This window comes from Mytilus edulis, chromosome 4, assembly GCF_963676685.1.
Source record: "Mytilus edulis chromosome 4, xbMytEdul2.2, whole genome shotgun sequence".
Taxonomy (NCBI): Eukaryota; Metazoa; Mollusca; class Bivalvia; order Mytilida; family Mytilidae; genus Mytilus; species Mytilus edulis.
The window spans coordinates 51,115,441-51,138,692 of NC_092347.1; the positions used below are offsets into that span (position 1 = coordinate 51,115,441).

Sequence of the window (23,252 nt, forward strand, 5' to 3'; positions counted from 1 at the left end):
TTTTTCCTTATCTTATCTAAAATGTTTTTAGATAATGTATGTTGGACATTTGCCAGACATGACTATGATGTCATTTTCTATTTTTATTTGCCAATAACTTTATGTAAATAACTTCATTGGAAATTTGCCAATATAAAATGTTGCTGATGAAGTTTTTTTTATTGTTTTATACAATAAACAATGTATATTCACTTTTACTACCAACCAATCTTTACCATTCAGTGATAACAAAGCACTTTATTTTACATTTTGATATTTTATTATGTATTTAAAAGAGTAGTTATTGTTGCAAACTCCATTAGAAATTTGAATTGATATCAGTTTTGGAAAAAGGGAAACGGGGATGTGAAAAAAAAGGGGGGGGGCGGGTTTAAATTTTTCTCATTTCAGATTTCATAAATAAAAAGAAAATTTCTTCAAACATTTTTTTGAGAGGATTAATATTCAACAGCATAGTGAATTGCTCAAAGGCAAAAAAAAACTTTTAAGTTCATAAGACCACATTCATTCTGTGTCAGAAACCTATGCTGTGTCAACTATTTAATTTTAGATTTAAAAAGTTTGAAGAAGAAATCTTTAATTGATTTGTAAAATCTTGACATTTGTTTTGTGTAAAAAAAAAACCCATGTAATGTCAAAAATTTGATCACAATCCAAATTCAGAGCTGTATCACGCTTGAATGTTTTGTCCATACTTGCCCCAACTGTTCAGGGTTCGACCTCTGCGGTCGTATAAAGCTGCACCCTGCGGAGCACCTCGTTTATGTTACTTTTAGAATATTGTGATAAGAACATGTTGTCACTAGCATATATCAAACTATATAGTAAATATGCATAAAACAATATGTCAACTCACATACAGTGAAACAAGAAAGAAAAAATTGCATTGTAACAACCCTTTTATTATTTTTTTGTGGATCAGAAAGTACCTGCATGGAAGCCTTCAACAAAAAGAAACAAAAAGAAAGCACCAATAGCAAACAATAGCTCTAAACCTATGCCTTTTTTACTCACAGATGAAGGGCTTTTAACAAATTATAGAATAACTAATAAGATATGTTTACAAACTCTTTAGTCAAATACAGAACAGTTGCGCTACAACAATTACAAGATAAAGGAGTAGGTTCAGTTAGACCCTTATTTGGCCCAAAATATAGCAGTTTTACAAAATTGTTAAAATGTAACCTTTGAGTTATTTTCTGGAAACTATAATACCTCTGCTACATTAATATGGGCTGCTTGTGACATTATAATGCACATATATCGGGTACTTGCATCATTAAGTCGTGCTAAATTACTGAAATCTTCACAATTTAAAATTTTAGACGGTTTCCGTCTTTAATAAATGAAAGTGGCCGCATTCGTGTTCATTCTTGATATTGAAATGTAAGTTGTGTTTGATGATAATACATAACATATATAAAGGTCGAGGATGAACACGGATGCGGCCACTTTCATTTTTGACAAAAACCATCTGAAAAGTGACAGTTTTTGGCATATTTGATAGATTTCTCATATTTAAGCTAGAATCGGAGCGTTTTTATTGAGTAAATTAGTTAAAACCTTTCACTAAAAATAATTGAATCAATTAAAATAGACACAAATTCACAGTATCAAGCTTGAATTGTGTGTCCAAATTTGCCCCAAATAATTAGGATTCGATCTCTGCAGCTGTTTTAGGCTGTGCCCAGGGAAGCATTTTATTAGCATTTAAAATAAAATTGTTTTGTATGATAATTTTTTGCATGCAAAAAGAAATTGTTTAAAGTAAACAGACTTCATAAGTCCTTTAAACCATGAATTGATAGACAAAGTTCAGAGACAAAACAGTGTTAAATAGTTTTGTGATTTCTCTTTTCCTGTATTTGTGTCTGTTTAGACATATACTTTCAATGGTACTGTACAGACACAAGTGGATGCTGACTTTGTTATGAAATTATGAAGTTATATCATAAAATAAAAACCCAACTAATGTATTTTGTGTCGTATATAAAATGTGTTTTCAATACATGTATCAACAAGGTATATTTTTTAGGCCATAGATGCAAGACAAAATGGTCAATTTATAGTTATAGTTGTGGACACAGTAACTGTTATCGATGGTGAAAAGAACAATATGAAATCAATTCCAGGAATTACCCAACTTCATAATTTCCAGTTTGTGTCTGATGGATTGAGAGTATGGAAAGCTTACACAATAGGAAAAGGTAAAGGGTTCTGTGAATTACATAAAGATACTTTCTCATATACCAGTATAAATAAGAAGATATGGTATGAGTGTCAATGAGACAACTATCCATCTAAGTCGCAATGTATGAAAAGTTAACAATTATAGACCTGTCAAAGTATATCATGCTTTATCAGTAGATGTTTTTAGAAGTATTTATAATTCAACCCAATAATTTGATCACTTTAACCTTGAAACAACTCAAGATTTTGCAGCAATATACTGTCCATCCATCTGTTCCTCACTAAGCCATTACAAGTCATAAAAGTGATAACCATATATATTGTGACCAATATTTTCTGCATGAATGACTTGATGACTGTATCATTTAGCTCCTATTTGTAGAAAAAAATATTATTTTATTTATTTTAGGACAACTCATTCCTTGGAAATCACTTGGGTCTCCACCAAAGCCAGCTGAACTTCCCGTGAAACTGATCTAGAGAAATGAGGAAACTGTCAGCAGATCTTTGAATACTGAGGGTAAGGAACCCTGAATAATAATGCTGCGTTCAGCTGTTATAATTAAGAAAATGTTAAATCATATAAGGAAAATATTTCAAACTGGATGAAATAAGCATCATATTATTATACTGAATGTCAATAGCTAAATTTTAGATAGATTTCAAGATTGAAAATGAAACCTCAGTGCATTTACCTACTTTATTAAATTTGTAACATGACCCTAGAACTAAGGCATAGTATGATTGTCCTAAAGATGGCTGCATCAAATCATTTAGCTCTAATGAGACATTGGATAACCACCTTCTGCTGGGAGATTGTAACTATGTACAAGTCTGTGCATGACAAGGCTAAAATTATGTATGACACAAAAGTAAATTTCAATGATACCCAGTCAGTGTCAATACCATCAATTGTAGGAGAAAGTGGGCTGCGTCAGGGTTTGGCACTTATAACCAAGAAAAAAAAAGAGTAATTTTCAGTGAGGCTCAGCCGAAAAACATGCACCATAGGTTCTATGCAGGTAGATCCTTTTAGAGCTGCAGACGAAATGAGAAATATGAATGAAGAAGATCAGTACCTATTCAATGTTGATGAAATTATTATTTAATTTTAAGCTAACTTTTTAGAAGAACACAGAAGAGTTTTAGAATCTAGGTTACAACCAGCAACCCCTTGAAATCACAGACATTAGGGCAAGAACAAGAGAAGAGTTATAAAGCTTTTATCATAAAATTGTCTCAGTTGTTTATTAAGATCTGGTCTTGGTAGCCCTACATATATAGCTGTAGTAAGGGAGGCAACTGCAGCTCTTCAGAGTGTCTTCCAACAAACAGAATTGGGAACTTTCATGTCTCTGACAAAGTATGACAAAGAAATACTCCTGGAATTGACAATATTAGACTGTTCAATAAGGAATGTGGTAAAGGAAGAAAAGAAATTGATGATTGTAAGTTTTATGTTCTAATCATTTCAGTAAATTTCACAAGATTTTAGACAATAAATGTAAAAGTTCGAAAAATGTGGATTGAAATTCTTAATTCAAGAAAATGGAGACAAAACATGATAACTTAGAGATAATTTTTGTCTGATCATGGTTATTTTAAACAGAAACATTTAGCACCATTTTTATAAGAAATATTGAATTAGGTTACTGAACTTTTAAAGAATCAGTTTTCTTGAAATTATAAACAGTTTGTCTTATTATAAAATGATAGTAGCATCTGTTCAACATTGATATGGTTCATCACACTTTCATTAGTTTTTAACTGACATGGCATCTTTTGTCTTTCTATAGTACCAGCCATTTTAGATGCCACAACACAGAATGTAGATTCAGAAATCCGCCCACATTGTGTGCTGCCAATAATATACAGGTAACTGTGTTTTGCTGAATTCTTGTTTCAGCACTGTACTACATAGAGAATTGATGATGGACAAATGAACATGGGAGACAACTCATGATTATCTTGTGTGACATTGTTTTCATTTGAAAGTTTAGGTTAAAAGGTAACCTTGTCCTTTTAGATATGGCTGCTTTGAAGATGGGACACCTTATGAATGAAAGCAGACATCAGTTTCTATTACCATTTTCTTTTATTTAAGTCATCTTAAATCAGACTTAATTGTCTAGAATATTTGAAAGTTTTATGTTTACTGTATAAAAAATGTATATGTAAAATTATTATAATTCCACTTGATACATATATAGACAATAATAGTGCATTGACTTGACATATCAACGATATAAGGATGAGGCTTAGAAACGGGGAAATGCGAGGCTCTGCCGAGCTTTTTCCCCGTTTCGTGCCGAATCCTTATATCGTTGATATGTCAAGTCAATGCACTATTAATGCTTTATACTGCAATCTAATAAAAACATTTTTAATTGTTGTTTAATGTGTTAATGCTATCATTTGATTTAAATATTGGGAAAGTCCCCCCTTTTATAAAAAGGCCTCATATCATGCAGGCAGAGAAATATTCAACACGATGAAATGTACATCGATGGTGAACGAATTTGTTTCAGAATGAGCCAAAATATCAACAATAAGCATAAAACATAATGATTTATAGTTTGCAGACCAAAAATATCAACAAGTGAAACATGTTTTTTTTATAACAATTGCAAAAGAAATAAGTTTGAGTCGTTAAACGCATCGTTGTTTAGTTGTTTACATTGAAAACAAGAACAGGTTGAATAGGTCGTATGAATAATTAATTATGATTTTGGCAATTTCTATTTAAATACTCATGAGGAAAGGTGATATCATGTCAGTGACATAGAAATATACGGTCAACGCATTTTGACTGCTCAAATAGAACGAGTGCAGTATAAATACAGTTACAGCATCAACTAATGTTACTGCATTTTTGTAGATTTGATAGAAAAGATGCATGCTGGTGAATCAAGTGAGGGTCCATCCACCACATTGTTAAATAAATCACTGATAAATACAAGACAACATGAGGTTTTCCTTAGAGTTATATTAGTAAGTAGATTTGAATTGATATTCATCATCTATATCATATCAAGACATCTGATTCTGTTATGTTGGCAGGGAAAAAACAAAAGGTGGCTGCTTAAATATAGTTCAATACCTTGTAGGATAAATATTTTTTTGAGAAAAGCAACACTTTTATTGTGCTTTGAGAAAGTCAATTAGTCTATGATCTAAAATATGTTAATATAAAAAAAATATTACAGGAAAAAAACAAAGATAAAATTGATATTGTAGTATGCTGTGCCAAGAAAATGCATTAATCATACTATAAATCAGTCTATATCAGTAGATAATAAGCTTGAGTTGATGCATGATTAATGTTGGTTATAATTGATCGGTTTTCTTGGTCCTCAAACGCTTTATGATCTGTATTTGTAAGATAATATATATTGAATAAATTTTAAAAACAATGACAGCGACAGAGTCAGTATTGTAGTAACTGATAAGAAATCATTAGCATATCATTTCACATGGACATTACAAATACTTTTCAGGTTACAAACTTAATATTCAAATTGGTATATTTGTACGCAATCTGTATAAGAAATACAAAGATTAGACTGATTTTCTCTTGATATTTGTCAAAGAGTTATTGCAATTTAAATTATTTATTTGTAATTTTAGAATGATGTTTTTAGCTGTGTTTATCAATTAGCAACTAGCTACAAGCCACAGACTGACAGTGCAATCAAAAACGGCTGTGCCTACAGCTTAAGTTTATGTAAGTATTCATCCACAAACACACATGTAGTCCACAATGAAATGTATTTTTATTGAACAAAAAACAAACAAAACATTGTTAAGTTAGAAGAATTGGAATTAAGATCTAAATGCGGCTCGAAATGTGGGAAATAAAGGTCAGCATAATAATTAACAAATATGTCCTGATAACATCAAGTCAAGTGATGTCATAAAAATACAGCAAACTTTTACATACTTTAACTAGAATGGTAAAAAAATCATATTTTGAAAAAAAGTTTCTTGATTTTCTTTGAATGTGACTTACATTTATCCTGTATGAATTACATGGTAATAAACATCATTTAAAACTGGATTGCACAGTGGAAATTATGTCTAGCTCCTTCAAATTTATAAACATGAATTATTCAATTGTGTTAATTGTTTTTTTTTGCCCGACCATACATGCTATACATGTACCTTTTTGAAATATTTAACATTTGCAAGCAGCATCACATACCTCAATGCAAAACTCCCATTTAGCTGACCATTGAGGACATTTAATTTATCTTGCTTTATGTTACAGCCTCAGTTCATTCATGTGTCACAGTTGTGGAGTGGGTTTCAAGATGAGATGGTATTACTCAGTGTTCTAAGCAACATATTGGCTAGTCTGGAACCATTTACAAGGGTAGGTATCCATTGAATTAAGTGTTCTTAGCAATATCTTGGCCAGTCTGGAACCATTTACAAGGGTAGGTATCCATCGAATTAGGTGTTCTTAGCAATATCTTGGCTAGTCTGGAACCATTTACAAGGGTAGGTATCCATCGAATTAGGTGTTCTTAGCAATATCTTGGCTAGTCTAGAACCATTTACAAGGGTAGGTATCCATCAAGTTAGGTGTTCTTAGCAATATCTTGGCTAGTCTGGAACCATTTACAAGGGTAGGTATCCATCGAGTTAGGTGTTCTTAGCAATATCTTGGCTAGTCTGGAACCATTTACAAGGGTAGGTATCCATCGAATTAGGTGTTCTTAGCAATATCTTGGCTAGTCTGGAACCATTTACATGGGTAGGTATCCATCGAATTAGGTGTTCTTAGCAATATCTTGGCTAGTCTGGAACCATTTACAAGGGTAGGTATCCATCGAATTAGGTGTTCTTAGCAATATCTTGGCTAGTCTGGAACCATTTACAAGGGTAGGTATCCATTGAATTAAGTGTTCTTAGCAATATCTTGGCTAGTCTGGAACCATTTACAAGGGTAGGTATCCATCGAATTAGGTGTTCTTAGCAATATCTTGGCTAGTCTGGAACCATTTACAAGGGTAGGTATCCATCAAGTTAGGTGTTCTTAGCAATATCTTGGCTAGTCTGGAACCATTTACAAGGGTAGGTATCCATCGAGTTAGGTGTTCTTAGCAATATCTTGGCTAGTCTAGAACCATTTACAAGGGTAGGTATCCATTGAATTAAGTGTTCTTAGCAATATCTTGGCTAGTCTGGAACCATTTACAAGGGTAGGTATCCATCAAGTTAGGTGTTCTTAGCAATATCTTGGCTAGTCTGGAACCATTTACAAGGGTAGGTATCCATTGAATTAAGTGTTCTTAGCAATATCTTGGCTAGTCTGGAACCATTTACAAGGGTAGGTATCCATCAAGTTAGGTGTTCTTAGCAATATCTTGGCTAGTCTGGAACCATTTACAAGGGTAGGTATCCATCGAGTTAGGTGTTCTTAGCAATATCTTGGCTAGTCTGGAACCATTTACAAGGGTAGGTATCCATCGAGTTAGGTGTTCTTAGCAATATCTTGGCTAGTCTGGAACCATTTACAAGGGTAGGTATCCATCGAATTAGGTGTTCTTAGCAATATCTTGGCTAGTCTGGAACCATTTACAAGGGTAGGTATCCATCGAGTTAGGTGTTCTTAGCAATATCTTGGCTAGTCTGGAACCATTTACAAGGGTAGGTATCCATCGAGTTAGGTGTTCTTAGCAATATCTTGGCTAGTCTGGAACCATTTACATGGGTAGGTATCCATCGAGTTAGGTGTTCTTAGCAATATCTTGGCTAGTCTGGAACCATTTACAAGGGTAGGTATCCATCGAGTTAGGTGTTCTTAGCAATATCTTGGCTAGTCTGGAACCATTTACAAGGGTAGGTATCCATCGAGTTAGGTGTTCTTAGCAATATCTTGGCTAGTCTGGAACCATTTACAAGGGTAGGTATCCATCGAGTTAGGTGTTCTTAGCAATATCTTGGCTAGTCTGGAACCATTTACAAGGGTAGGTATCCATCGAGTTAGGTGTTCTTAGCAATATCTTGGCTAGTCTGGAACCATTTACAAGGGTAGGTATCCATCGAGTTAGGTGTTCTTAGCAATATCTTGGCTAGTCTGGAACCATTTACAAGGGTAGGTATCCATCGAGTTAGGTGTTCTTAGCAATATCTTGGCTAGTCTGGAACCATTTACAAGGGTAGGTATCCATCGAGTTAGGTGTTCTTAGCAATATCTTGGCTAGTCTGGAACCATTTACAAGGGTAGGTATCCATCGAGTTAGGTGTTCTTAGCAATATCTTGGCTAGTCTGGAACCATTTACAAGGGTAGGTATCCATCGAATTAGGTGTTCTTAGCAATATCTTGGCTAGTCTGGAACCATTTACAAGGGTAGGTATCCATCGAGTTAGGTGTTCTTAGCAATATCTTGGCTAGTCTGGAACCATTTACAAGGGTAGGTATCCATCAAGTTAGGTGTTCTTAGCAATATATTGGCTAGTCTGGAACCATTTACAAGGGTAGGTATCCATCAAGTTAGGTGTTCTTAGCAATATCTTGGCTAGTCTGGAACCATTTACAAGGGTAGGTATCCATCAAGTTAGGTGTTCTTAGCAATATCTTGGCTAGTCTGGAACCATTTACAAGGGTAGGTATCCATCAAGTTAGGTGTTCTTAGCAATATCTTGGCTAGTCTGGAACCATTTACAAGGGTAGGTATCCATTGAGTTAGGTGTTCTTAGCAATATCTTGGCTAGTCTGGAACCATTTACAAGGGTAGGTATCCATCGAATTAGGTGTTCTTAGCAATATCTTGGCTAGTCTGGAACCATTTACATGGGTAGGTATCCATCGAGTTAGGTGTTCTTAGCAATATCTTGGCTAGTCTAGAACCATTTACAAGGGTAGGTATCCATCGAGATAGGTGTTCTTAGCAATATCTTGGCTAGTCTGGAACCATTTACAAGGGTAGGTATCCATCGAATTAGGTGTTCTTAGCAATATCTTGGCTAGTCTGGAACCATTTACAAGGGTAGGTATCCATCGAATTAGGTGTTCTTAGCAATATCTTGGCTAGTCTGGAACCATTTACAAGGGTAGGTATCCATCAAGTTAGGTGTTCTTATCAATATATTGGCTAGTCTGGAACCATTTACAAGGGTAGGTATCCATCGAGTTAGGTGTTCTTAGCAATATCTTGGCTAGTCTGGAACCATTTACAAGGGTAGGTATCCATCAAGTTAGGTGTTCTTAGCAATATATTGGCTAGTCTGGAACCATTTACAAGGGTAGGTATCCATCAAGTTAGGTGTTCTTAGCAATATCTTGGCTAGTCTGGAACCATTTACAAGGGTAGGTATCCATCGAGTTAGGTGTTCTTAGCAATATCTTGGCTAGTCTGGAACCATTTACAAGGGTAGATATTCATCGAGTTAGGTGTTTTTGAACAGATATATCATGTTAAGGAGGGGTATTTGCGAAAAATACCAGTCGAGAGAATGTTAAATTTCGCGAGCCGTAAGGCGAGGGAAATTCATTCTCAAGACTGGTATTTTTCGCAAATACCCCTCAATAACATGATATATCTGTTTAATTACACCGAATGTTAATGTACTAAAACGCATTGATGATCGTGACGTTACAAGCGTCCAGTCGGATAGAGTATTTTTTGGCAAATACCACGGCAGAGAGGGTAAAAAAGGCATATCCTTTTAGCAAATACCCCGGCGGCGTTAAAAATGAACGATATTCATTTGAAAACAGTAAATTGGTGAAAAATACACTGGCTATTAACCAATCAAAACCCCGGATTCTTACATAAGGTGTAATTAATCAATATATTGGCTAGTCTGGAACCATTTACAAGGGTAGGTATCCATTGAATTAGTCACTCAGAAATATATTGGCTAGTCTGGAACCATTTACAAGGGTAGGTATCCATTGAATTAGTCACTCAGAAATATATTCCCTTGAAAGTCATTTTATGTTCTTAGTAAGATACTTGTTTGTTTGTAAGATGTCAAGAAGTTCAATTATTTAGTTCTCTGCAATAAGTAAGTATGTATTTAAAAAATGTGAGGTAATTGAAGATTCAATGATTTTAAGGTAAATTTAAGAAATAATTTATTCAGTTACATTTGAAAATAAAATAATAGATAATGGATAAATATATTTTTTAAACTTTCAGTTTACGTTCTATGAACCTTTAGTTGTATGCCAAGTTTTTTGTTACTTTGTAAAATTGATAATAGATAATATACATTAGAAAAACATAATAGTATAAATGTACCTTTATTCTTATTCAATAGGGTCACAGAGAACTATTTACAGATGAGATACTGACTCCGTTCTTAGATGGAGACATCATTAAATCAGATCAACAAAGAATAGAAGAAGTACAGTCGACTCTCGTTATGTCGAAGTCAGCCGGACCAGAGAAATATTTCGAGATACACGTAGTTCGACTCAAACGAACACCGGAAGTTCGACAATCTAAGGGACACAACTCTTGCTTAGCTTGGTAAAGCTAAAATAAATCCGGGTGAATATGACAAGGGGATCGATATTCTAGTATCAGATCGATGTATTTGTATGTCACAGTCTTTTATTATTATAATGACTGTTATTTTTACTTATTCAATTGTTTCAATTAAAAAAAAAATCCTATGGCTTTTCCAAGAGAGTAATTTCAAATCGACAGTTTCGTAATTCAGGTCGCTAATAGCTGACAAAATTGTTTATTCTCGGATACAAGAGATTTAAGAAAATTTTGATTTCTATTCATTTTGTTTTATCTCACTCTTTGTTTTCAAAAGAACATATAATAAGATTAAAGACGCCGTTTGAGTAGTTTTTAGGTGATCATCAACGGAAGCCATAATCCTCACTTTATACACACCCAAGCTCATTAGTGTAAATCACAAATTAATTGTTTTGTAAACAATTAAAATACTTTTTCATGAACATTAACAATTTATCACTAATTATTTATAAAAATTCTACAAAAGATAATCTTAGGAAAACACTCATAGAAATAGCATGTCATAAATCAATACAGTGGTCAGTGACCGGAAATTTAATTACACGTGTATTGTCAGATTAACTCTTCAATCCATTTAAATCCCGGATGTCATGTTTTGACATATGTGTATTAGTTCGAGATAAAAAATGATTTTTGAATGCTTTTGTTAACCTTGGGACCGTAAATTTAGTTCGACTCAACCGAAATTTCGACTCATCAGGAGTCGAATTACATACTTTTGTATGGAATAAAGTTCAGGACCACGTGAAAACTTCGACTCATCCGAAATTTCGAGTCAACCGAGTTCGAGACAACGAGAGTTAACTGTATGTAATTATATTTTATGAAATTTATTTCCTCCTTCAAAATAGTTATTCACACTTATTATAATGTAGGCCATTACACGGCAACATAAACACATTTAATTTTTTCAAATTTTACATTTCAAAGCTCAGTTGAAAGAATAAAGATTTTTTTTTTCTAATTTTATTTTACAAGTAAATGGGGAAAAAATACATCCTATATCCCAAATATCAGTCAATGTATCTGACAAAATAATTTTCCAATATGAAAAATCAATATGTATATTAGAAGAATACAAAACAATGTTTTGCAGCAGGATCTACATCAACATTATCAATATAATTGTGACAGGGGAGATAATCTATCTTTTTCAGTCAAAGGGAGAGAAAATTATCCTAGTGATTTTAAAGATTTGGATTGGTTGTTTCCAGATACAACAAAGCATTTTAACAAATTACCACTGCAATATAGGGTAAGTTATTTCACAATATTATAATTGATTTATTAAAATAAAAATATATAAACAAGAATGGTATCTTCTTAGATCTTTAAATGTCAAAAGTTCATAGTTTTCTTTTTGTATTGATATGGTCAGAGAGTAAATAAAATTTATTCTAATATGACAGCCTATTATCGTCAACCAGTATAATCACAATATATCTACCTTTAGCGAAAAGCAGTAATACACAAAAACGGCTGTTCTGCGTTACGACCAACCTATTTGTACTGCCAGATATTCTAAATTTTTGACATCAAAACCTCAGTTTACGTAGGCTAAGATTCAGATACAATATTATTTATCTCTATTCTACAGCAAAATAAACAAATCAGTCCATTTCTATTTATTAGTCATGGTAAAATTTTCATAAAACGAAAATTCCACAAAATGATGTTATTGTCTTGACATGGCAACGAAACAAGGTGAAGTCACAAGTATGGTTTTCGTAAACAAAAAATTAAATGTAAATACCGGAGGGTTTAAAGCTTTTTATATGCCTCAGAACGAATAAAATTACATTGAAAGAAAATATATAATCATTGAATAATATAATATTACTCATATTATCAAAATTGGGTAAAACGGAACAGCCAAAATAGTATCGTATGTATAGGGCTTTCATTGCTAACAAAACTACCAAATTTGTCCTATTAGAATCGTATGTATAGGTCTTTGATGGCTAACAAAATTACCGAATTTGTCCTATATGAATTGAAAAAAATCATGGCAGCCGTAGATCTTTTTTCAATTAACCATGGGTTGGGCATTTATATTCGTTTATTTTACCCTGAGAGTTAGTGAGGGGTGAAATACGAATATAAATGCCCAACCCATGGTTAAATGAAAACAAATCTACGGCTGCCATGAATTATTTCTTAATTTTACACACATATACATCTGAAGGGTATTGCTATTAGAATATTACAAAAAGTAAATAGGTACAAAATTAAAAAGGAACAGAATTTTGACTTAAGCCATGGTATACTAAAAGGATTTCTTTGTTATAAATGGTGATTGAGGTAGTGGCAGCTACTTGATTTATGCAAATTAGAAGTTTAGAGGTCAGTTTGCAGCATTCCAACATGTAACAAGTGCATGCAACTTATCACAAACTTTAAAAATGTTGTCTTTTCTAATCATGTTTAGAACGAACTGGACAGTGATAATGAAAAAATAACAAGAGACAATGACAATCATTATTAACATTCAAGCTGGGATAATGAGGATCGAGACTTGACTGAAAAATTTTCCTAGGAACCTTGACACTAATTTTCTTGTTTACAAAGGTCATTACTATGTTTATTCATTAACCATGTTAACAGGGTTACTGTGCTTGGGCTTTAGCAAAGTTTGACAGATTACTGTTACCTAGCAACCCAGATATTGGTGTACTTAGAAATAAAGATCATTATTATGGATTCAGCAATAAACAAGCAGCAACAGAATTTTCTCAAAACCCAAATGGGTAAGTTTTGTTATGTTACATTTAAGGTTATAGTCAGTTATTCTTAGCAACATTCAATCATCAATTATAGGTTTTATTACAAAACAAGAATCATAGATAGTAAAACAATACAAAATGGATTATCTTTTATTAGGGCCCCGCCTTTAGGCGGGTCGCCCTATAGTGATCAGTCTGTCCGTCCGTCGGAAACTAGAGAGCCATTATGATTTCATACTTTATACTTTACATGTTTATTAACCACCACCAGAGGGCGTGTCATGATGTATGTACAACTTCCTAGGTCAAAGGCGGGTCGCCCTATAGTGATCAGTCTGTCCGTCCGTCCGTCCTAAACTAGAGAACCATTATGATTTCATACTTTATACTTTACATGTTTATTAACCACCACCAGAGGGCGTGTTATGATGTATGTACAACTTCCTAGGTCAAAGGCGGGTCGCCCTATAGTGATCAGTCTGTCCGTCCGTCCGTAACACTTTAACTTTGTGTCCGCTCCATATCTAGAGAACCATTATGATTTCATACTTTATACTTTACATGTTTATTAACCACCACCAGAGGGCGTGTCATGATGTATGTACAACTTCCTAGGTCAAAGGTCAAGGTAAAAAAACTTTGGTTTCAGTTGACAACCCTGTGTCCTGTGGTGAAGATCGTGTCCGCTCTATATCTTGAGAACCGTTATGATTTCAAAGTTTATACTTGACATGTATATGAACCAACACCAGAGGGTGTGTCATAATTTATGAACGACTGCCTAGGACAAAGTTAGAGGTCAAAAACTTTGGTTTCAGTTGACAACCCCATGACCTATGGTAAAGATCGTGTCCGCTCTATATCTTGAGAACCGTTATCATTTCAAAGTTTATACTTGACATGTATATAAACCAACACCAAAGGGTGTGTCATAATTTATTTACAACTTCCTAGGTCAAAGGTCAAGGTCAAAAACTTTGATTTCAGTTGACAAACCCATGTCCTATGGTAAAGATACAATTTTTTAATGCACATTATTCACAGCGGGGCCCACAGAGATGGCTCCCATCTCAATGATATCTAGTTAAGACACAAAGCTAATATATCATTATTACATTATAAAGGATTGATTGTTACTTTTTTAACATCATAGTGGCCATTATTTAAAAAAAAAGAATTGTGGATATATATTTCTTATCAAAACCAGAATTCAAATATGGTAGCTGAATTTAGCAGTTCCTGATTTACAGATTATATATCAAAATACTATATATATATATAGTTAAAATGTCTTCAGAAGTCAAATGTAAAATGGTCATGTTCAGGATATTGTTTGAATCTATGATTGAATCTTAATGACTTAATTTTTTGATATCTGTTTTAGATTTATTCGTCTGGTAGCTGAAGGTGTAAAAAGAAGTCCAGAATTAAAACAGCTATTAAAACTTCATACACAATTTGCCAGTATAACACCTTACTCACAGGTATAAATTATAATAGTAATACTTATATGATAATCAAATTGCCACATCTACACTTGTTAAGATTAAAGTATTTATATTGAGATAAAAAAAAACACAAGATTTTGTCATATTGAATGACATTAATAGTTAACTAATATTCATATTTCAAAGGAAAGTTTCATATTCCTATGAATGCTTGATAGAATGGGTCACACTTATTCTGTAACATGCATGTTAGAAGACATATAAACTATTTTCAATGTGGTATAAAATTTGTTCTCTTGATGTGTTTGGAAATCTGAGACATGGTTTTGGAGGTCAAGCTGTGTTGTACAAGAACCTAAAAAATATTTTGGGATGCTATGAAGAACAAAGATGCTAAATTCATTCAAGTGTGGACATCACAATATTGCAACTAATTACATAACAATTGATTATGTAATAATTATGTCATAATGAAACTATCACAATTTGAAAGATTAATCTTTCTTCTTTCTTTTGGTACCCACATTTATAAAATATAAAGAAGGATAAAATGAATTACATCAGTTTAAAGTTGTCTGATTGGGAGTGAAAAAATCTTTGTATTGTGCTACCTTAAAATAGCATTTTAGTCTAAAATTATAAAATCGCAATAATATCTGAATTTACAGTAGCATTCCTCCTTAAACCTTTAAAAAAAATATTAAGGAATACAATCACCAAAATTTATAATAAATAATAAAGTTGAAATATATATATTTTTATGCCCCACCTCCATAGTAGAGGGGCATTATGTTTTCAGCAATGGTCTGTTCGTCTGTTAGTTCGTCCATCCATTCGTCCATCCGTCCATTCGTTCCGCTTGAGGTTAAAGTTGTTGGTCAAGGAAGTTTTTGATATAGCTGAAATTCAATCAACTTGAAACTTAGTACACATGTTCCTTATGATAGGATCTTTCTAATTTTAAAGCCAAATTAGACTTTTGACCCCTATTTCACAGTCCACTGAACATAGAAAATGAAAGTCCAAGTTTCAGGTTAAAGTTTTTGGTCAAGGTAGTTTTTGATATAGCTGAAGTCCAATCAACCTGAAACTTAGTACACATGTTCCCTATGGTATGATCTTTCTAATTTTAATGCCAAATTAGGTTTTTTACCCAATTTCACGGTCCATTGAATATGGAAAATGATAGTGGGAGTGGGGCATCCGTGTTCTATGAACACATTCTTGTTCATAGTAGTTTTGATCATTAAAAACCTACAGTATTAGTTAAATGTCAATGTTAACAGACTGTTGAAAACTTGAAGGTATGACTTCCTGAAAAAGTATCTGGTATCCATTAGGTCAACCAAATCTGATTTAAAAATTGATCTTGATTCCAAATTTTACCTTTTCTAAACAAAGATCTATACCTTATGTCATATAAATCAAAGAAAGAAAGTATAACTGTAAAAACTATGTAATATTCCCGATTCTATTATAGGGCAAAGATGCTGGTCGGATGATAGAGAAACCAATCACAGTCAAAGTGTGACAGTGGCACACAGACAGACATTTCATGGAGACAAATATTGTAAAATCTTATGAATGGAATGAAGGGAACTTCGGCGGAAAGCAATTAAACTGGTGAGGAACAAATCATGAGCTAAGAACAGAACGAGTTCCAAATATTACAATTTTTTTTTTATTTGTAGTTTGATCTTGAAATTATTTACTTAAAAAAGAATATGTGTGGTAAAAGTCAATGGGACAGTAGACCAACAAGCACATCCACCAAACACTAGAGCTTCCATACAGTCTTTCCCAAAGGCACAAATGATTTCTAGAAGCTTTTGGTACTTTTTTGTTGGTTTAAGCTGTAATACAACATGGTAAAAATTTACATATGAAAGATTGGGTACACCCTTTATGGAAAAGACTTCATAAGGTTGAATTACTTGTGTCTAATCCATTTTGCTTTAATTCATCAAATAAAATATGTTTAAACTAAATTGGGTACACATGTATAAAAGGAGATGCAGATATGCCAATAAGATGACAATCAAATAGCCCAATAAAACCACAAAATGGACATTGCAATGAACACCAAAAATGTCATTATGCATTTATTGTTTGTTTTATTTCAGGCTAACCTGTGAACAAGAATAACCCACTTTGTACAAACTAATCTGAGTAATATGAGAAGAGACACAGCCATTCAAGTCTGGCCTTCAAAGTATGTACCGGTATATGCAAACATAAGAATAATATAGGGTTATTGCATGAATATTGGGGAATATTGTCCCGAGTAGAATTTTATATTGCACGAGCTTGCGAGTGCAATATATGTTCTACGAGGGACAATATTCCCCAATATTCATGCAATAACCCTTTTATTGTATAGCAATATAATATTTAAAAGTAAACATTGGTTTAAACTAAGATTTTGTCGTTGATGACGTCATGAATTTTGAAGATTTATTGCACTAGTTCAATATTAAAATTTATTGCACGCTAACTTTTGGTTACTTTCTGTGGGAAATATTATATTGCTATACAATAATAATGCTTCTTTATTAGTTTTTAACCAATATTTTATCATTTAAAAATTTGATATTGGTTAGTAATATTCACAGTATTGAAGTCTAATAGACAAGTAAAAATATTATTTAAATGTTTTTGATAAAGCTATGCAAATGCAACTTTTGAAATGTACTATTATTAACCTGTAGATTTAAAAAAAAGCTTGTCTATTTCTTTATTTTGTAACATACAGTACCTGGTCAAAAGTATTTGTCACCTGCATTTTTTTGCTATATATTCATACAAAAACACTTTTTTTCAAAAAAATATTTTGAGGGCATTTATGGTTGGATTTTCATCAACAAGGCTTTAAAAGACGCAGAATTGTCTAAATTATGTTTGTTTATTTAGTAATATTTTGTCTTCAGTTGTTTTTGTTTTCTCTTGATGTGAACACATACAATAAATTTTTGTAATTTAATTTGGTTGAATATATAGCGAATTTCTGAACAGAAAATAATATTTGTGTTTATCTTGTAAAAAAAGGAAAATGATCCACAAAAAATAATATATAACCAAACAAACAAATAAACTTGTGACAATTCTGCTACTATTGGTACCAAATTGCTTAAAATCAAACCAAAAATGACCCCAAATTATTTTTTGAAAAAAATGTAGTTTTATATACAATATATAGTGAAAAATCCCAAGTGACAAATACTTATGGCCACACTCTGTATATTGCTAAATTGTAGCTAAAAAGGTTTTCTATTGAAGTGAGAGAGAAAAAAAGAGAAAAATAATACCTTACTGTAATGATATACAAGTTTAAATTTTCTTTTTGAGTTATATATTTGAGAACCCTTTACCAACAGAAAAGAGAGTAGCAGAGTTCTTTCAAATATTGAGTTCAAGTATTTCATTCATTCTGTACATTTGATTTTGTTTCAATACATGGATTAAAGTAGCATTGACAACATTCCTCTTTTTCTTCTTCTTCTTTTCATACAACACAGACCAAGACAGATTCCTACACAAATGTACTACAGTCAACTTCCAAGCAAGGACCGAAGCTAATGAACCTGTCAATCAATCCTTGCCGTCACCTGTTTTCACCAGTTCTCATTCACTGCTGGATTGTAACAGTTACTGGTATAAGGTAGATAACTCTTACTCCATTTATTCAAGATTCCCTGGGAAATAAGCCTGAACTATTTTTTTTAAGGAAGTGACATAATGAGATCATTAGATGGAACGCTGGATCAGCTGATTGAGAATTATGATGAAGAAAAGAACTTTAAAAAGAAATGCAGAAGAACCCCATACACAAAGATTCTTAATTATACGATCTAAATGTAAATTCCACAACAAAACTTTCAACAACAATTTGATCTGGTGCCTTATTTAATATAGAAGCCCCTTGTTTCTGGTGTTTTTTACAAATTTTGTTAAGACGTACAAGTCTAAATAAATAATAAAATTCTATGATGGCAACTAATTTACCAATAACTTTTTAATCTTCTCTGAAGCCTTCAAAAACTATTTATACAAATGGAAGGGAAAATACAAACAAAATGAAATAATATAAATATAATATACAGGTCTGAAAGTTATATAAAACAGTGCCACTTATACCATATATACACCATGTAAATAGTGCAGCTGTTATTTGCTTAAATACATGTACTTTTTAATGTAGATATGTAGTACTGATAGCAATAATAGTAGTAATAAATGGACACCAGAAGAGAAGAATAATCTTCTCGCTACTGTTACAGAGTGCACATGTAATGAAAGTACTGAGTGGAAGTCAGTATCTGAATCACTGAATGTGATGTTTGGAAGTAATAGAACTGGTAAGTAAATTATTTTCATAGTTTTTCCTGAATATTTGATTGAATAACATCTTGTGTGTAGAGCTATAAGCATTGACATCCATTTGACATTTATAAGTTATTCAAAGATTTTATGATCAAGTTCAGTAAGTCATTTCTATTGACTTTGAAACTTTTGTACAGTTACATACTACAGCTTGTAATAACTTCATTTTAAGGGAACCAACTGCATATATGTTAAGTCTGTCATATTTGGTGCGGAGGTTTATGTATGACTATGTTTTAGACCAAAATTTGCATATTTTTTTTATCATTACATAAGAACTGTTCCTGGTACTGGTTTATGTTTTTGCAAATAAAGTATTCATTCTATATACCTCATTTAGCAGATGTCACAGCAGTTGTGAGAATTTCTTGTCTTATCTACTTCTGCTTCACAGTGATTAAGTAATACAGTTAGTGGCAAATTGATGTGTTTTTCACATTCATTTTCATTATAAGTATTGTCTGTGATTGTTAGGTATAGTCTATATGTATTGTCTGTGGTTCTAAGGTATATTCTATATTTATTGTCTATGGTTCTTATTAGATACATAGATATTGGAAGATGTGGCATGAGTGCCAATGAGACAACTCTCCATCCAAATAATAATTTATAAAAGTAAACTGTTATAGCCTATCATGCATTGTCTATGATGGTTGTAAAGTGTCATCTATAAGGTATGCATTATATGGTCGGGTTGTTATCATTTGACACATTCCCCATTTCCTTTCTCAATTTTATTGTCTGATTCTTATGTGTAGTCTAAAGCCATTGTCCATGGTTCTTAAGCATAGTTCTATAGATCTTGACACAATCTATATGTATTGGTTCTGAGGTATAGTCTTATGTGTATTGTCTGTGGTTCATAGGTATAGTCTAAATGTATTATTTATGGTTCTTAAGTATAGTCCATACATTGTGTCTGTAGTTCCAAGGTGAAGTCTTCATGCATTGTCTTTGGTTCTTAGGAACTGGTACTTATCTTTTACCTTCTATACAAATGACAGGTGATATCTAATTATTATTAAAATTTTGTTATTCATATGCAAGAAGGTAGAAGATCCTACTGCTAGTTACTGGAAATCAACGTTGATTGGTCGAAATATCTCCAAGATGTCAAACTTGTCGAGAGTGAAAATAGAATGTATTGAATGTTGAAAAAAGTGGATTATCTGGACTCAGAAAGGTCATTGATCCTAGAACAGCACACACAAATGTAGAAAAAAATGTTTTATTTATAAGTGTATACAGGTACGGATGTCTGACTAGTACAAAATAAGTGCAAACAAATTGTCTGTGATCTCCTGTTTTGAATGGGCACTTCTTTCTGTCTCTATATTGCACAAATTTTTCTTTTTTTTTAAATAGAAAAAAGCTAAATCAGTAAAAAGCAAATGTAAATTAGTAAACATATGCATTTTAGGGACAGAAGAATTCGGTCTATGGTACATGTATACTATAATCAAAATACCTAAGCAATATTTGCATTTGACCATATTATATTAAAAAATGAAATGCACATTTGTTTTGAACACTTATAATCTATAATACTAAAATTACGAGGTCCAATTTGTCAGCCGTCATCACGTAAAAACGACGAATCAAAGAATTCAACTTTATATACAACTAATACAGTACAAAGGTGTAGATTAAAAATTACACCACTCCAGGTCCTTTTGTTTTCCACGTAATTAATATTGCCAATAATTAAGAAGTTCCGGGTCGAATCCGATACCGATACCAATAGTATAATCACCTGTTACCATTACCTTATCTGTACGTTCCGCATCTGACAGGCGCACCACAAAACGGTGTATTCAGGATTAATATGCTATATACACGGGTCAAAATCACAGGGTTGACACTACTGAATTGTCAAATTGTTACCTATTGTAGTATTTTAATCCGTAAGACTTTCTAAGATAACAATACGAATACTAAAAATCTGGACTAAAAATAAGTTTCAATTTGTTAGGGGGCATGACGTAAAACAGCGAATCAAAGAATTCAACTTTATTTATAACTAATATAGGACAATGCTGTTGATTAAAAAATACTCCATTCCAGGACCTTTTGTTTTCCAAATAATTAATATTACCAATAATTGATAAGTTTCAGTTCGACGGGTTCAAACAGAAAGATTTGAAAGCAGAGAAAATTGTGTATCTTATAATCGGCATGACTTTATCAGATGACAGTACTAATACTAAGATAAGGCTTGCGCATAGTTACAGTGTATATACTTTGATTCAGTCACGGACCCGCGATATCACGGGTGTGTTCTAGTAGTTTATAAAAAACAACTAGGGTTTTAATTACTATCATGAAAATTGTAAATATTAGCTATGAAAATCTTCACTTTCCAGTTTATTTAATTTAAAGATAAGGAAATGTGGTTTTATTGCCAATGAGACAACTCTCAACCAGAAATCAAAAGATGTGATATAGTAGCAACTATTGGTCACTGTATGGCCATTAACAATGAGCCAAACCAATACTTCATATTAAATTGCTGTAGCAATTAGAGCCGTGGTGTAGTGGTTAGTGCATTGGACTACTAACACAAAGGTTCCTGGTTCGATTCCCGTTCGGTATGAAAATTTCAGGAACTCAATTTTCGGCTCTCCCTTGACACCATTTGAGAGTACGGTCTTGAGGAAATGATGATAGTCCGTCGGAAGGGGACAATAAATGGCTGACCAGTGTTAAGAGAGAGCCATATCTCTTGCACATTAAAGACACCCTTTTAGATTTTGAAAAAGAGTAGGCTAATGCAGCTACAAGGCAGCACTCGCACCCGCAAAGTGGAAAGGGATTAATATAAGTTGCAAAACTTGTTGCCCAATCCACTGTAAATAAATATGTTTAAACTAAATTGCTGTACTTTAAATAGTCATGCAATGTTTTAATAAATTTTAACCTTTTTCTACAATTTATTAATATTCAGATTAATAACCTCTAACTTCTGGAGGGATTAGACAATAATGCCCCTCAGAAAGCATGACAAGATGCCAGTCCAGTTCCAAATGATATGTAAAGTAATTAGTAGATTTATACCAAGTCTAAGTTTTATGGGAGAGGTTGTTCTCCAGATTATGAAAGGAGATCATTCCAAATTATTGACAGGTGAACTATGAAGAATGTTCTTATGAATACATATAAGTTTTACATGCATTACATAAATAGTATACATATTTTTTTTGTGGGGCCAGCAGAAGTACAATACAGGAGTTTCTCGCAATATTGAAGACCCATTGGTGGCCTTCGGCTGTTGTCTGCTCTTTGGTCGGGTTGTTATCTCTTTGACACATTCCCCATTTCCTTTCTCAATTTTATTAACAAGAATAAAGCAGATTATTACTAATTTTCATCAAATTAAAAAAAAAAAACAGTTATACCACTTGAAACAAAACCCTTGAATGAACAGAAGTATGAAGATGTTGTGAAAATTTTGGAGCATTATGAAAATGTTATTGATGAACTTCATCAGAAGGCCAATGTTCAGTGGCGGATTCAGAGGGGGCGTAGAGGGCGTACGCCCCCCCCCCCCCCCCCTTTTTGCTTGGATTTTTTTTTTTTTTGTTAAATGATTAATCAGACTAGACTTCGTGACTTTGCATTTCCTGTGTACTTAATTTTTATGCGACAATTCATTATTCATAAAGATAATTTTCGCTGGTATTTTCTGACTATGTCAAAACTGAAAATACTGAACTCCGAGGAAAATTAAAAAATGGAAAATTCCTAATCAAATGGCAAAATCAAATGACAGAACACATCAAACGAATGGACAACAACTGTCATATTCCTGACTTGGTACAGGCATTTTCAACAAATGTAGAAAACGGTGGATTGAATCTGGTTTTATAGCGCTCAACCTCTCATTTGCATGACAGTTGCATCAAAATCATGTGATTCGCTATGGTTGAGTTGACCAGTTTGTTGAAAAAACGTAACTCAGTAATTTTGAAATTCAAATTACAGTTACACATTGCATAGGCTGAGCATG

At 32.8% G+C, this 23,252-nt stretch overlaps 1 pseudogene; it reads left to right on the forward strand.

Moving 5' to 3' along the window:
- Positions 1 to 1,056: 1,056 nt before the first annotated feature.
- LOC139521428 (cilia- and flagella-associated protein 206-like) lies at positions 1,057 to 18,765 on the forward strand (annotated as a pseudogene).
- The last annotated feature ends 4,487 nt before the right edge of the window (positions 18,766 to 23,252 follow it).